Below are 15,093 nucleotides of genomic sequence, written 5' to 3'. Positions count from 1 at the left end.
GGAACATGAAAAAATAAATCTAAAAACTCAACATCACTGTATCCATACAGCCAAATAGCAAACCTCTTTGTTTGCTTCCATAACGCTCCATGGTCCTATTACATGACAAGGTCTTTTTTTTTAAGTCTTCACTGAAAGCTTACCACTCTTTACGGATAAAGAGGATCTATATAGATTGCATATCAGGAAGCAGCTGACTCACAAGATGTGTTCAAGTTAAGGCCCGAATCTAAACAGATATGCAATGAAATCAGACTCACAAGGATACTGCATGTAAGAACAATATCTAATAAAGGAGCTTCCTGTTTCCTAAATTCCTGTAGTACCATTGTAAAGCAGCTTATGTCTATTTTATTATTGGGTCCATTATTTGAAATTCCTAGTAATATTTAATAGGAGATCATGTCTTTCTAACTGGAAACTCAAAGCTCATGCATCTAATCCCACAACACTCATGCATCTAAACACACAAACTAGAAATGAAAAGACCTAAGAAGTTTCTTTATTTCTAAATTATAGGCGTCAGAGAAGCATACAAACAAAGATATTTTGGTTACAGGGATAAAGTCTCCTCCAGAGGGGATTGAATCGTAACCTGTGCAAGGCACAATTCTGCTCTTGGACGAGGATACATGTACGCAACTCACTGGATGGGGTTGCACAGGTGTAATTGAGAGCATCATTTGGCTCAGTGGGAGTTACAAGCGTGTATCCAAGGGCAGATAAAATAAATTAACTTCTCCAGACTTTACACTTCCAGCTACTCGCTACCAGTGGCAAAATACCAAATAATCAAGAAAATGTTCACTAAAATGCCTGCAGTGCTAACACTGCTTACCTGGATTCAACAAGAAGGGACCCTGGTCAAATTGCTCCACTGTTTAGCAAGTGAACCAGTGGGGTGCAAAGGGCTACAAAGTCAAATACTCAACTGAATGCTTTCTGTATCTCAAGAAAAATTACATTTTCTTTAGTGCAAAAAAACAGTTTGGACAAGATCTCCAGACACACAGCACTGTTTGCAGATCATACACAAGTAGTTTTAAACTAAAGATAGACCACATTGCAACTGGCTGTTAAAAGACAAGTCAAATTTCCTGTTTAAACATGAAGCCAGCAAACTATTGCTAAAGAAAAGAGCTAAATTGGGGGAAACCCTGTCCTATTAGTGTACCCAAATGTTCAAAGACATTACAGCACATTCAGCAATTTTGCATTAATTCTAAAATTGTAATAGCAGTAATCTATTTTGCATAATATTTTTTCTAATTAGCTTCCTTTCCTCTTACTTTTTAGAGTTGCCAGCAAATATTTGTTGAATATAGTTTTGGAGAATGATACATATAAGGCCCAATCAAAGGGGAGCAATGCCATAATTATTTTGTTTATGGTTTTTGGTAGGTGGGGAGCAATTAAATTTTGGGGGGAAATTATAGTTATATATGCAAAGCTCCTACATTAGGAATTGAATACTTCCTGATTGTTTAAATTATGCTGATCAAATTAGACTATAACCAAACCACAGTCTAGTACGGAGTGGAAATAGCACAAAGAGCTTTATGAAAGTAGCAATGAAGCATGACTGCAGAGATGCAATACATTCTAAGTAAGGCAGATTATTTCTTTTACATATTATTCATCCATAAGCAATTTGCCATCACATACAAGGGTGATCTGGAAACTGCAAGGCTGACAAGCCAGGATCAAATGCATCAGGCAGAAAGCAGCACTGGGAAGACAGAGCAAAAGTTTTTCAGAAACAAACAAACTAGGGAGATCTCAAAAGAGGCTGGAATAAACTCCCAGGAGAAGCTGCTAAGTAAAACCCAAATGCAGAAGAAACTTTATGCCAGGCAGAATCCCCCCGATCCCAAGTAGTTTACTCGTTCATGTAGTGTGCCCTAGCCAAAGAGTTGGGGGTTACCTGTGCCCAGCGCAGGTCTGCGTACGTGGGCAGGTATCTCCAGAGTTCTCTGTGCATGGAGCGGGCTTGAACTGAGCGCCGCCTGTCTCCATACACCAGGGACGGAGGGTAGCTTGGCTGGGGCGGGGCCACAAGGTTCCAGCTGTGCCCTGGGGCTGAACTGTGCGGGCGGGCCCTTGAAAGAAGAGTAGGGGAGCTCTAAGAACAGAGATGCCTTTGGCTTTTAGTTTCTCAAGGCGCGGTCTCATGAGAAGGGTGAGCGGAGCGTGGAAGTGGGGATTTCTCTCTCGCCCGGCTGTTCTGCACAGCTCTCTGTGCGGGGTCCCACACGCAGCGCAGCAGGCGAGAAACAATCACTTGCCTGTGTGTCTGTAAAACAATAAATCGCCTCCATGGAACAGCTGGTTACGAGCAATAATTGGGAGTGTTCCCGTATCAGGATTCAGCCACAGAAAGACGGATGTGGGGCTGGATGTGTTTATATATACAATAAACGGACTATAGGGAGAGAGTGTGTATATATAGCACTTGTGTGTGTGTATGGAAAATGCACAGTGTATGAATTATACAAAATGTGCATCTACATGTCTAGCGAGGGGACACTGAGTTTACATACAAATTATAACGTTTGCCTCTGAACAACCTGTGTAAATTTCATATATGGTGTATATGCAGTATCAATAATGGCCCCATAGGTATATGTGGGAACTGTAGGCTCTATAAAAAATAAAGCGTAGAAGAGAAGTAAATAGCCATGCTGGGCTTTTGTTAGACACCTAACTCCCTTAAGCTTCTTTGAAAATCTCTCCTGGTGACTAGGGCTCTTGAAACAGGCTCTCTGTCATATAGAAGAACTCTGGATTCAACAGCTGGTATATATAACAACAAAGGTATTTCCAGCTTTGCCTACTGGTACTTGGCTAACTCGCTGGCCATCCATCCCACCTGCCTCAAGTAACTCACCAGGTCACTCCCCTCCCATAGGCCCAATTCAAAGCCCATTGAAGACAATGAGTGCTGCTCTGGGGCTACCTGCTTCCTGCAAAGATGTCTGTGAGGTAACCTGCTATGCAGCTTGCATTGCTCCCAACTGTAGTAATGTTCCATGGGGATCTGGAGCAACCACTAACTCTATTGGATTAGAGTGGCAGGACGGATTACCAGGTGGGCAGCCACAGCACACATGTATTAGTTACAGCTGACTTGCTAATTACACTGCGCATAAATATCCATCACAGCATGGGATACCCATGAAAATATAGCCATGTAGCCAAGAGTATCAGAGCACAAGATCATGAAATATTGTCCGAGTATCAGTAACTAAACTTGTTTTGCACAAATTCTAGCCACAGTAGGTCTTCATTGCCAGCAGCAATTAGCAATGAAAATTATCTAATTATTCCTCACAGTAATTTAACTTTGCTTTTCTATTCCTGTGAAAGACAAGGAGGTGTCATAGGTATGGAAATAAGGCTGATGTCTTTCACCGCTTTGCTTTAGATGGCTGCACGTAGATTTAATAAACTTCTATGAGCTCTGAGTGATTACAATTTTGCTGAGAGTTTTTCTTATCTTCCCTGTAATTCTTATTTTCCATATTCCAATTCCACTCAATGTCACAAGCATGTCAGCTTTTGCTGGGGTGGCTTATCCATCTAGCTGCTTCATGGCCACTCTTCTACTGCAGCATCTGCACTGCTGTGTCCTATTGATGTCCCATTTAAATAGTAAGCCAGGGAGATTTGTCTTCATTAACAAGTAGCTGTGGTCAGCAACATTTTACTGCCCTTCCACACTTCGTAGATAAACACTTTGGGCCAAATTCCATCCTGACTTAGACCCTGTCCAACCCCATGAAAATCAATGGACATAATTTGGATCTCTATGTGTTTCTAGTCTGAGTTTAGTAATAATAACTGCACCTCTGCAGGCATAAGATGATGGGCCAGGTTGTTGCCATCACATTGGTTTTATAATAATACTCCATTAAAGTCAATGGAATTAAACTGCATAAATCCAGTGTAATGGGGGTGAGAGTCAAGCCCCCTTCTGTTTTATTTTGTTGGAGGGCTGTCTTCTTCCTCTCACATTCTACCCAGCTGAACAGGAAGGATCCAAAACCAAGAGCCAGCCTTTTACAAGACAACTTTGAAAATGAAATGGGATGTGTCTGTGTCAAGAAAAGACCCTCCCCCAGTGTCAAATCTATCAAAAAAATGCAACAAGAGACTTGCGAGAAAAAAAAAGAGCAACGGAGGTTGTCAATTCATTGTTTAAATTAATATTTATTCCAATAAACTAGTTAAGTCCTGAAAAAGACCTAATGTAGGCTTTGTAGCTTAATACAGTGGTACTGTTGTTCTGAATAACTTCAAATAGGGAATAGAATGGTGTTTTATTTTCTTGAAATACCACACTGATTACTCACTTTTTAATTGAATTCCCATTGCATTTTTATAGCATTGAAGATATGACACTGACATATGACATATGTTAATTAGGGAATTCCTTTGGATCACTTGTGACCTGTGTCATACTTTCTAGCATTGCAACAGCCAGATTCAGATCTTTTAAAATGTGGATCAGTTATTCCACTCATCTGGTTTTCAGAGGGCTTCTTCTGACTTCAGCTGGAGTTCTGAGTGCTAGGCCAGTCTGAAAATCAGGTCCAAGATGTCTCAAACTGGCCACCCAAAAATTGGGACGGCCAAAATCAGTGACCACTTGTGAATATTTTGTCAATAGTGAAAATGTGTTTTCTCATAGTGATACTGAGGTCCTTGATGATGGCAGCACCGTTAGCAACCGATTACTCTCTATTTTGATTGTTCATATTAAGTGACCGAGGAGGATATTTAAGCCGCACAATGTTAAACATGCAGACAGAGCTTGGCAAGGATGTTAATTTCCTTTTCTTTTCCCCCATTTTCTGAGATATTTAGTTTCTAGGAATACAGCAGCCAGCACTAAAAGCTCAGCAACTAAAGACAGTTCTTTCCAGTTAAACAGGTTTAGAAGGTCTACTTCTGAGGAAGATGATGTCAAAATTCATGACTTCCTGAAAATATAATTGTTTATATTTTCACGATTCGAGAAACAGGCAGCTCCTAAAATATCCAGTTCAATTAACTTTAAACCTTGTAATCTTCATCTTTGTTCTTACTGACGCCAAACAGTAATCTGGATCTAAGGAAGTCCTTTTCAGTTTGCCTTTGTATGTGGCTCTGAAACAGCAAATGAAATAAGGCTGACAATCTCTTCTGTGCTATTCATACACCCGCAGAAAGCAGAGTCTTAGAGCCTCCTAAGAAGTTCTACAGAAGTTCCCTTTAGCCTTTGATACAGGAAATAAATAAACCAGCCTAATCATATGCTGTAGTACTCTGACAGACTAGATCATCGCCCCTAGTACTACTCATTGTTGTAACAGAGTGTGCTGACCCTTTAAGGGAAGCTCCAGGACCAGCTCCGCTCTGTTTCTGGTTTCAGCCCAGAAGACAGGCATTCTGGGAGTTGTAGTTCTCAGAACATATGGGCACTGTAGGCTTCACAGGGTGATATGTTAGGAGACATATCCTTCTCCCTTTCCTTAGTGTAGAGGAGACTGGGATAGAGCTCAGGGTTTCTAGGGGAGTCTCTCTACTAAGAATGAGACCTGCAGGGAGTTGCTGATAGGCATCTTTGCAAAGAGAGCCTGGAAAGGAACAGGCTGTGGTAGAAGGACTAGAAGAAGCCAGGGAAGAAAGGATATCTATAGAAGGTCTCTCTGGTGAGGAAACTAGGAAAGGAGCTCTGGTTCTTTCCTGTCAATGGGAAGGAACCTTGCGGAGGAGAGTCTGGGAAATAACCCAGTTAGTAAAGTACTGTGAGAAGAAGGAGTGTTTTTTGGTCAGAAACAAGACCTAGCTAAGTCCTGAGGGGGAAGCTGAGAGATTGTGGCAAAGGTGAAGAAAGTGGCCTTCGGGAAAGAAAGGCAGAGAGAGTTTGGAGATGGACCTATTGCTCACTTTGTTATCTAGGACACAAGGCTGGAGCTCTTGGAAGATGGAGCACCCAGGAGATATTGCTATTATACCCCCAACAGAGGATCCTGTGTTCCATGAAGAGTGAAATGGGTGGTGGTGGGGGGGGGATTGTTTTCATTTGGACTATTGTTTATTGGGATTTTTGTGGTTTGGCTAGAGTATTAAAATAACTTACAAGTGGGGAAAACACTGAATACTGAATTCTCATAGTGAGAAGGCTGGCTCTTCACCGTGCCCGATCACTACAAACTCCACGACGACTTGTAAAAGAGAAACGAAGGAACTGAAACAAGAACTGATTATCACAAACTGTATAGACAATTGCTGCCTGAGACATACACTGATAGCATGTGGTTTTCATAAGACATTTCAACGGATATCACGTGCTTCATTATGTTGAGAAACTATGGGGAAGTGCTTTTAAGAAAGAAGAGAATATGAAGCAACTGAAGACAACATACAGATTCAGCTTGATAAATTGGAAGAAAGACTGGAGACAGTGGTTACCCAAAGCTTTCAATACTATAGTTTTTGTGTAAATGTTTTACACTGTTATTCTGACCATGTGTGTAAGTTGACCCTTTTCTCCTATTGGCCACATAAGATTCAGTTTAACTTGTTCCCTGAAAACTTTAAACTAAAGCTCCTAATAATCTATCTGTAGGACAGTAATCTCCTCTTGCCCAACTCGAACACAGTCATTGAGACACCAGTTCTGCAAGTATAACCCATTGGGCAGTGTGTGTTGTGTGTCACTCTGTGACCAACCCAAAGATGAGGAGAGCCTGTAACAGTCCCCTGCTACCTAGGCTGTCTCTTTAGCTCAAGCTATAGAGACTCATTCTTTCAACTCTGAAGGTCCCTTGATTCAATCATTGGTGTTGATCAAGGCATGGTTGTCATACAAGGTACTTTGTGAGGTAGATTGGCTTGAACATTACAGTCCACAAACACAGTGCAATTTGCAAGACTGGAGACTCCTATTTCACTAATTCGGGGTACAAAGTTAGTAGATGTACACTATCTAACTTTAGTATTGGGGTGAACACTAAATAACTGGAAATAATATTGGGCAAAGTCATTTTTTAACTAAGCAGTAGCTAGAACATAAAAATGGCCACACTGGGTCAGACCAGTGGTTCATCTAGTCCAGTATCCTGTCTTCCAACTGTGGCCAGTGACAGATGCCTCAGAGGTAATGAACAGAACAAGGCAATTATCTAGTGATCCATCTGTCATACAGTCCCAGATTCTAGCAGTCAGAGATTTAGGGACACCCAGAGCATGGAGTTGCATCCCTGACCATCTTGGCTTATAGCCACTGATGGACCTATCCTCCAGGAACTTATCTAATTCTTTTTTGAACTCACTTATACTTCTGGTCTTCACAATATCCCCGGCAATGAGTTCCACAGGTTGATTGTGCATTGTGTGAAGAAGTACTTCCTTATGTTAGTTCTCAACCTGTTGACTCTTAATTTCACTGGATGACCCCTGGTTCTTGTGTTATGTGATGGGGTAACTAACACTTCCTTATTCACTTTCTCCACACTATTCATGATTATATAGCCCTCTATCATATCCCTCTCTTAGTCATCCCTTTTCAAAGATTAAATGTCCCAGTCTTTTAATCTCTCCTCATATGGAAGCTGTTCCATACGCCTAATCATTTTTGTTCCCCTTCTCTATACCTTTTCCAATTCTAATATATATTTTTGAGATGGGGTGACCAGAACTGTACACAGTATTCAAGTTGTAGGGTACTATGGATTTATATAGTGGCATGATGATATTTTCTGTCTTATTATCTATTCCTTTCTTGATGGTTCCTAACATTCTGTTAGCTTTTTTGACTGCCACTACACACTGAGCAGATGTCTTCAGAGGACTATCCCTGATGATGCCAAGATCTCTTTCTTGAGTGGTAACAGCTAATTTAGACCCCATCACTTTGTATGTATAGTTAGGGTTACATTTTCCAACATGCAATACTTTGCATTTATCAGCAATGAATTGCATCTGCCAGTTTGTCGCCCAGTCACCCAGTTTGGAGAGATCTCTTTTTAACTCTTTGAGCCAGCTTTGGACTTAACTATCTTGAATACTTTTGTATCATGTGCAAACTGTGTCACCTCACTGTTTACCACTTTTCCCAGATCATTTATGAATATGTTGAATAGTGCTGGTCCCAGTACAAATCCTTGGGGGACCCCGCGACTTACCTCTTTCCATTCTGAAAACTGACCATTTATTCCTAGCCTGTGTTTCTTATCTTTCAACCAGTTACTGATCCATGAGAGAAACTTCCCTCTTATCCAATGACTCCTTACCTTGCTTAAGAGCCTTTGGTGAGAGACCCTGTCAAAGCTTTCTGAAAGGCCTAGTACAGCATATCCACTGGATCAACCTGGTCCATCTGCTTGTTGATTCCCTCAAAGAATTCTAATAGATTGGTGAGGCATTATTTATCTTTACAAAAGCTGTGTTCATCTATCTGTCTGATAATTTTGTTCTCTACTATCTGCCAGTCATCTGGTACAGAAGCTGATTTAAAGATAGTTTACATACCACAGTTAGTAGTTCTGCAGTTTCATAGTTGAGTTCCTTCAGAACACTGGGCTGAATACTATCTGTTCCTGGTGACTTATTACTGTTTAATTTATTAATTTGTTCCAAAGCCCCTTGTATCGACACCTCAGTTTGGGACAGTTCCTCAGATTTGTCACCTAAAAAGAATGGTGGGAAATTCCCTCACATCCTCTGCAGTGAAAACAAATGCAAATAATTAATTTAGCTTTCCCATAATGCCACAAAATCAAGCCAGTGGAGCAGTAGCAGGAACAGGAAGTTGTCCAAACAACTGGGCTCCTCCCTGTTCTGGACTGTGGGTCTTGTGCTTCCTGCTCCTGCTGCTGGCTTAAGTAGGGCCAGCAGGCCAATCAGTTGCTTTGGGACTCTGCCAATAGGACTACAAGGGCAGAGCCTCAAACTGGGGCTGGGTTTCATGGATCCTAGGTAAGCAGTTGCCAGCAAGCTGCCAGGTGGAGATTTGGAGGGTGGCTGCTCCCATGAATGCTGTTCACCCACATTCAAGACCCATGGGTCATGACTGGTATCCTCAGTGTGAGAGGGTACCAGGACATCATCTGAAGGAGGGACCCAACTATGGGACTGGTTCCTTCTGCTTCCTCTTGATGTTTTTCCTCGAGACTTTCACCCTCCCCCACAGCACAGAGGCTGTCAGACTGGGATAGGACTACTCTACTGTGTCCTGGAAGGTCTCCTCTATGTACCTCTCTGTCTGCCTTAGCTCCTCCAGTTCAGTCGCTCTGGTCTCAAGAGCCCATACTCAGTCTCTAAGGGCCAGGAGTTGCTTGCACTGAATGGACTCATACACCACCTGCCCACAAGGCAGGTAATCATTTGTGCTGCATTCAATGTAATAAACTGGGTAGCCCCCACTCTGCTGCTGGACTTCTGCCTGCATTATTTTTATTCTTGCGAAAGTTTTGTTTCTGTTGTTTGGTTGTTTGGTTTTGTTTGTAGTTGTTTTGTTCTTTGAGGGTGGAGGGGTGTCTAGTGACTGACATTTAGCGAATGTTTGTTAGGTGTACCTAGCTGTCATGCTCCCTCTCTCTCTCTCCCTCACAAAACTCCCCTATTTCCTGCTTCTGTTCACTAACTCCTCTGGTCTCTTACGAGCAGGCTTTTTAAACCCCTGCTCTCCTTGAGTTAGTCCAGTCCCCTTTGTGACGTTGCACCACATAATGCTTTATAGAAATATGCATATGAGTATAAATATGACATAACTGGAATATGTTTTAGGCTAGATATGCCATGTAACATATCTTTGCAAAGGTTATGATCTACTGAATATATTCATCCTATTTGTATGCATGCATCATTTTTATATTGAAGTTATGAGCTTTGGCTCTATGCTTGTATTTAAAGTGTTTGCTGTAGAAAGCACATAAGACAGATTTGGTCAACATAGTGTGAAGGGGTTATTCAAGTAATTGGGAGTACTTAACTAACAATGGACTTTAGAAGATGCCAGCCCACATCTGAGCTTTCCTGGGAACATTCAAACTAACATGTAAACAATGGCATTGGCCTGCAAAAAGCAGAATCATTCGTAGACATGTGACTTGCCCAGTTTGCTAAAGACCCCATCTTGTAGCTGTGATGTTGCACAAGAGAAAGACTATAAAAGACCCTGGAAAACCCCTCCATTTTCGTTTTCAGTTGGCTCAGAAGGTAGCCTCTCCACCCCAAAGAGATGCCTGAAAGAAACTGGAACAAAGGACAGTAACTACGGGGATGTGAGTGATTGCTGGACCCAGACTAAGAGGAAATCTAGTCTGTAAAAGAAGTTTATTGGAACATCTCTGAGGGTGAGATTTACCTGCATTTAGTTTCCTACTGTATTAGGCTTAGATTTGTGTGTTTTATTTTATTTTGCTTGGTAACTTACTTCGTTCTGCCTGTTATTACTTGGAACCACTTAAATCCTACTTTTTAGATTTAATAAAATCACTTTTTACTTATTAATTAACCCAGAGCAAGTAATTAATTCCTGGGGGAGCAAACAGCTGTGCATATCTCTCTATCAGTGTTATAGAGGGCGAACAATTTATGAGTTTACCCTATATAAGCTTTATACAGAGTAAAATGGATTTATTTGGGGTTTGGACCCCATTGGGAACTGGGTATCTGGGTGTTGGAGACAGGAGCACTTCTTAAGCTGTTTTCAGTTAAGCCTGCAGCTTTTGGGGGACATGGTTCGGACCTGGGCCTGTGTTTGTAGCAGTCTAGTGTGTCTGGCTCAACAAGGCAAGGTACTGATCCCAAGCTGCCAGGGAAAACGGGCTCAGAGGTAGTCTCAGCACATCAGGTGGCAGTCCCAAGGGGATCTCAGTGACCTAACCCGTCACACCCTTGCAAAGGGATCCTAAAGAAAATAGGGATCAAAGGACAGCAGGCTCAGGCTTTGTTAGGAAGCTCTCGACCTTGCCTAGAAGGTCTCTAGGCTCAGCAATAACGGATGATTGATTACCGTTGATCATTTATTATTCCAGCATGTTAGTAGTAAAAGCCTGTACCACGAGGTAGCCTCATAACTTCACAGCACACACACAAAAATCACTTAGCTCTTATTTCTCTGATTCTGTGTTGTTAACTAGCTATTATCACTATCACGCAACACAAAGAAATCCCTCCAGGTAATATCTCCTTTCACTTAAAGAGGTGTATGGGGATTCCAGTGCCAATGCACAATGAACTGTTTTTATTCCCATTTTCTATAATTATAGTCACCTCCTTTGTAAAGTGCTTTGAGATCTACTGATGAAAAGCACTACACAAGAGCTAGGTATTAGTATTATAAAGACATTTTGGCCATTTAAAGTGCTCTAAAAAGAATAATATTTTATAAAATAATTTCTTTGCTTCTAAACTAGGATGCTGGCTGATGTGCTCATAAAAGATTAGAGAGCTTAATCTGAATGCCCTTTGATTTCTGTGGACCTATCAAGTTAACATAAGTCTGCATGATAATATTGGTAGCTGGCTCTGTTAAGCAAAGTTGATTGTGACCTTAGGTCCTCTCTAGCTTAACCACCAGACTCCTGAATTTATTCTTGACTTGCAGCAGGTGTGTATAAGAAAGAGACGGTATCCTGGTGGTCGACTCAGGCAGCCCGTTTAGAACAGGCATGATTTCCACACCCATTATCAGCTCTGTGGTGTCAGCAGTGGAAGGTGGCACCCGCTTGGTCCAGGAAAGAACAGGGAAAGGCAGCAGCCAGAGCCTGCGAGATCAGTTGTACTGATGAATGCTGAGGAAGGCTGATGAGCGGCATATTGCCATTTTTGATTCTTGTTGCCTTCATCAGCTGCTCCATATTAAGTGGCCAGACAAGATCAGCAATGAACACAGTAACCACCTCCATCAGCACTGGTTTGGCGTTGGCAGCTTTCTTGGTCCAGACATATCATTATGATGGAAGATCAATGAATTATGAAGCATGTAGGCCAAGGAATGCCACTATACGATGGGTAATCACATGATCACAGACAACCTCAATGGTACAATAGTATTGACAATGACAGACATAGACTGAACATCCAGCCAGAAAGACATAAAGACCTAGCCAAAGAGGTGGTGCTCAGTCTGCAAGGAGGCTACATGTCTTTGGAATGTGCCTTGAAGATGATGAGAAGAAACAGCAACTATGAGAAAGTGAGACAAGGCAAAGGAACAATTGTAGGTAGCGCTAAACATGAGTTTATGCTGCTGCTGCTGTTAAAACCTTAGCCATGATGTTGCTGTATCCAGTCTCCGGAATAGGGGACACTAGATAGGGAACTAATGCAGAACTGACAAATAGATAGCATAAGTTTAGTAAAAGCACTGGCCAAGACTGAACACAATATTTAAAGTCAGGGTATGCCATCAGTTTATGTTGACAAATATTTCTAGTATAAGCCTCTCTATCTTTCTTATTACAACCAAACCTTTTGTTTGCTTTCCTGACCAACCCTGGCCATTGTTATTTTTTATTAATTGCGCTGTCCACAAATAAATTTAGGAACCTGACTCTTGATGGTTTTACAGCTTGTATGAATTGCACTGAACTCAGAAGAGTTATACCAGCCAAAACCTGAGCAAAGAATAATGCCCTCGGCTTGTTGTTTTTTCAAACCTTGCACAAGTAGTTCAAGTTATCCCTTCCAACATGCAATACTTTACTCTTGCCTATACTGAATTTCATCTCTTGTCACGTTGTCTGATCGCCTAGCTTTGTCAGGTCCTCACAATTCTCTAAATTGGGATGTTCTTCACAAATCCCGCGGTTTGACTGAACTAGATCATATTGACTAACCGGCTGTTTCAGCATCTCTCCAATGCTAACGTTTCTGTTCAAGAGAAGTAGTGCTAAAGTAGTGATGCCATTTTACTATTTGCCAAATGCTCCTGGGCACTATCAATTGTGTCAATAACAACAATGTTCAGAATTAGAGTCTCTTCTTCAGTTTGGGCCCTTTGCACCACTCTGGCAGTGGAAAAGGGCCAGAAAGCTGCTGGATATCTCTATGTGACTCCTGTGCTACTCCTCTGCAGCCCCCAGCATAGGGAGCATGTCAAGTGTAGGACATGCTGTGTTCTGGCAATCCTTGGCTGGCCAATAGCCCCTTGAAGTAGTTACCAGACTGTGTACTTAGTTTGGAGTGCTCTCCAGCCCCAGAACCAGGGAATTTCAGTTAGCTCCTCTGCAAAACTTCCCACCCTCTGCTGTTTCGAGCAGATACTGGGCATAATAGGGAATCTGGACCATAGAGATGGTGAACCAATAAGTCTCCACTATGTCACCAGCAGTTTGATGTGGCAGCCACTTAGGAAGGAGCCTATGAAAGGGGAGACTTCAGTCAGTGGAGTCTGAAATCTGTGTTGAGGAGAAATACGCCATCTGTCACTGAAGCCTGATGTAAGGCAGAAAAGACTCAAGCGTTGTGTGTATAGCGAGTGGGAGGGAAAGTGGAATTAGTTCTGAGCTTTTTTGAAGATCCCAAAATGAAAAGTAGTGACTAGAACTTTATCACTGGCGAGAGAAAGAAAGCTTGGAAAGGATGGGGGTGAAGTGGGCCTGAACGGGTGTTTGAAATCCAATCTTCTACCAGCACCATCTCAATCATCTCATAGTGAGATGAGAGCCTCTGTGAAATGTCCTAGTACTCGCCCTCTAGTGGCTAAGAAAAAGAAAGCACTCACAAGTGTTTGGCTTCTCTGTAAATTAAAAGAATAGTCAAGAGTCTCCATAGTGAAATTTTGAAAACAGAAGCCAGCAAGCTGTCTTCTCCCACAAGCCCAAGTGCTAAGAATATGATATTGCACAGCCTGGCTTTTCCTCCCACTGTACTGTTCTAATGCTTAGAAAACAGCAGCAGGCTGAACAATGAATCATCTGTCACGAGATGGGGTTAAAGTCATTTCCGTTTTCTGTTGCCATGGGAAAGTCCATGTCCTAGAGATTTGTCCTTTCTCCCACTCAAACACGTAGGAGTAGAAAGCCCAAAACTCAACGGAGCTAAACAATTTTTTTTCTTCATGTTTTTTCCCCTATAAACAAAATTCTATGGCCTGATAGCACAGTCGGTCCGTTCCAAGAATCATCCCATTAATGATATCGTTCCCCTTGGATTACAAAAAAATCTAGAAGCAGAGTTTAAGTAAATATTTGAATGAAGACAATTTGAAACATTTAGAGTAGCTCAATTTTATTACTCATTGGGGCGTATCCTGCTTAGCTTGTTTCCTGTGTGTGTCTTCAAGGTAGTGGCAATGCACAGGGATGCAAAGCAACACTTCAAAAACTAAAACTAAATATTTATTAAGCTAATGTGCATTAAAGTAGCATGATTACCAACAGTCAGAATATAGATAATAACATTAGACAGGAGTGTGGAAACTGCTGCAAATACTGTTTCAAACCTTTGCTAACGTATATTTCATATGAGTAGCAGCATAGCAGCACCTAGTGTTGATCATGGATATAGCTGAAAGTTATCAAAACACCTTATGAAAAGTCTGATTAACCATACACACTGGGGCTTGGTTCTTCTCTCACTTACACCACTGAAAATCAGTCAAACTAGTGTAAAACTGCTGTATCGGGGCCTTAGAACCTCCTCCTACTCATAGTGTACCATCTTTTCAAGCTCAGTGCCTTCATTAGCCTATGAATCTTTACAGAATTGCACTTACCTGCCTATATTCCAGTCTGTCTAGCTCATTCTGACAGCTATTGCTGCTCCATTTAAATTGCCAGGCATACAGACCTAAATATTCAAACCCAACTGAGCTCTGTAGTGACCAAAACTTGTTACCACCTGCATTACAATTAAGAGGCTGATTGCTAATGGACAGCTAACCACATTCCTGAAAACACCATAGAAATTAACACAAGTTTTGCCCTTGGTGACAATCTCAACTAGAAAAGTGAAGGATAAGAAGACCACCATAGAAGTAGCCTCTTGAAAGCAGGGCAGAGACTTGCTATGTCACTGTTTCTCCTGTACTATTCTGTGAATAAACTGATGACTTAGGCCTGGTCTCTACACAAACTTGCATCTGTTTTTGCTAAA

General features: G+C 41.7%; 1 protein-coding gene across 1 annotated transcript in view; it reads right to left on the bottom strand.

Moving 5' to 3' along the window:
* The window catches only part of PLD1 (phospholipase D1), a 120,755-nt gene extending 118,721 nt beyond the window's left edge, over positions 1–2,034 (bottom strand). Inside the window, exon 1 of the mRNA XM_074963566.1 lies at positions 1,925–2,034. The gene's annotated coding sequence lies outside the window, so the exon portion shown is untranslated. The remainder of the gene's footprint in view (positions 1–1,924) is intronic.
* Between the last annotated feature and the right edge of the window lie 13,059 nt (positions 2,035–15,093).

This window comes from Natator depressus, chromosome 9, assembly GCF_965152275.1.
Source record: "Natator depressus isolate rNatDep1 chromosome 9, rNatDep2.hap1, whole genome shotgun sequence".
Lineage (NCBI taxonomy): Eukaryota > Metazoa > Chordata > Testudines > Cheloniidae > Natator > Natator depressus.
The sequence above is the reverse complement of the archived record's forward strand: the minus strand, read 5'-3'. Positions and strand labels throughout refer to the sequence as shown.